Source organism: Clytia hemisphaerica, unplaced genomic scaffold (assembly GCF_902728285.1).
Source record: "Clytia hemisphaerica strain Z4C2 unplaced genomic scaffold, Clytia hemisphaerica genome assembly, whole genome shotgun sequence".
In the NCBI taxonomy this organism is placed as follows: domain Eukaryota; kingdom Metazoa; phylum Cnidaria; class Hydrozoa; order Leptothecata; family Clytiidae; genus Clytia; species Clytia hemisphaerica.
The window spans coordinates 973,217-975,522 of NW_027103598.1; positions in this window are offsets into that span (position 1 = coordinate 973,217).

Here is a 2,306-nt window from a genome sequence, read left to right on the forward strand (position 1 = left end):
TTGGAAAATACAGAATGAATGAGGGCGATTTTAGCCAAACTAAATTGAAAATTTCTCCCCTCGGCGCAAACTATGGTTGTGCCTGCTCGCTCCCCTTTTGAAAATTATTCGCGCTAATTCACAACTAATACCCATCGGTCCCGTCAACGGGGAAACCAGGGGACATGGCCCCTCATGTTTATACTAAAAAAAGCTACTTGTACTTTTAAAAGATTTCCATTATTTTTACATGAATTATTTTCAAATTGAATTGAAATGGGTCCTAAAAAAGCACTTTGAACCCTTCAAAATTCAAAAATTTTCTCCGTTGCCCAACCATGGTGGGCTTTATCAATTTACTCATCAAATATACCTCACCCCCCCAAATTGGTCCCTTTGATGTGTCAAACAATTTTTGATATGCATTTAAGTCAAGATTACGTCATTTTTCCTATTGGGAACACCCGTAAAAACTGGAATTTGACCCCTGTGTATTACTAAAAATAGAAAAACAGAGGTCAAATTCCTTCCAGATTTTTTGGGTGTTCCGATAGGAAAAATGATGTATATAATCTTGAAGTCAATCAAGGGTTCTCAACGCATATGAGAATGCCGAAAAACTGATTGACAACCAAACACACACACACACACATGTTTGAATATCTTAAATACGGAAAAAATGAAGAACTAAAAGAACACTCAAGTTACCTCTCAGAAATGGCTCTCCTATCGAAACCAAGATGGACGTGAAGGATTTAGGAGTCACTCTGGATGTTAACATGACATACTGCAAACACATCACAAACCAGATCGAGAAAGTCAAAAGTATCATTGCTTGGATCCATCGAACGTTCAAAACAAGAGATTATCAAGTAATGCTAACTCTTTGGAAGTCACTGGTACTACCACACATTGACTATTGCTCCCAGCGCTGTGGTCACCTTCAAAAATATATCTGATCCAACAACTGGAATCACTTCAAAAATCTTACCTTAATGGAATCCCTACACTTCAACATCTCAACTATTGGGAGAAGCTCAAAGAACTTAAACTATACAGCCTGGAGCAGCGCAGAGAAAGATACAGGATTATCTACACCTGGAGCATCCTAGAACAGCTTGTACCAAATTTTAACTATGCTGAAAACAAAGGTGGCATCTTCAGTTACGATAACCAGAGACTAGGTAGAAAATGTTATCTAAAAGAGGTGAACATAAGGAAAAAAAACATATGGAGAGACTCCCTGTCAGAAGAAGGTCCCAGACTATTTAATGCCCTCCCACAATCCATCCGTAACCTCAAAAACTGCTCCATAACTAATTTTAAACATCAATTGGACCATTTTCCGAATTACTTACCTCTTAGGAGAGCTGACTCAAATAGCATTGAAGTCATGGTCCATCATCGGATTTCTCAAATTGGATGATTGTTGAGACGAACAAAGAAGCCTTCAAAAAGTATCAAAAGTATCACACCTATTTGTGGGCAAAAATTAAGTTTTAACAGCATTTTATCCATACCAATGGATCTACTGTAAATGTGGTCTAAAACTAAATTTATCCAGAGATATGAGCGTGGAAACTAAATTTTCTAGGCGTAATGGCGTGAAATCGAAAAAAATTGGTGTGATGTCGTGAATTTTTGCTGGGGGCCTCGTTTATGATTGGCACTTGATTTTGGAGTCTTGTGAGGTTGTCAATCAAAGTTTAAATTACTCGGGGCCATTCAGGCCAAAAATAATCTGAAAATTTTTGGAGATGCGGGAGATTAGGGTGGGGAGAAAATCCTGGAAATGCAATCTAAGCTTAAACTCTTATATCAGGATTAGAAACTAGGCTAGTCTACCTCTTTTATCTTTCTCTTTACAACAATGCAATGCTGACAAGTTGACATAACACATTGACAAGTATCCCTGAGAGAAGTATATATCGAAATCTGCAAAAAAAACCAAAGTGGTATCTTCTACTGATTGCTTCCCGGTGCTCCTTCGCAGCTGTTTATTAAATTTCCAGCAGATAATTTCTTTGAATTGACACTCTTTGTTCTTTTGCCATTCCTAAAATCATGCTCATGCATGAACGCCTGCTAATAAGCTTTGTTGTTATGCTATAAAGATGGCGGCTGTAAATCAAAACAATCACATTAGAAAAATATAGCAAAAGATGGCGTGATGGGAAACGAAAGAAAAATTGGATGGGAAACTAGGTGCTGGGGTAAAAAAATTCAATAATTTGAAATATTTTGAAATATTCCATTTGGAAAATATAACCAGCCTCCAGAGCCTCCATCAAGACAGCTAGATACCCTTAATGAATAGGTAACCCCAA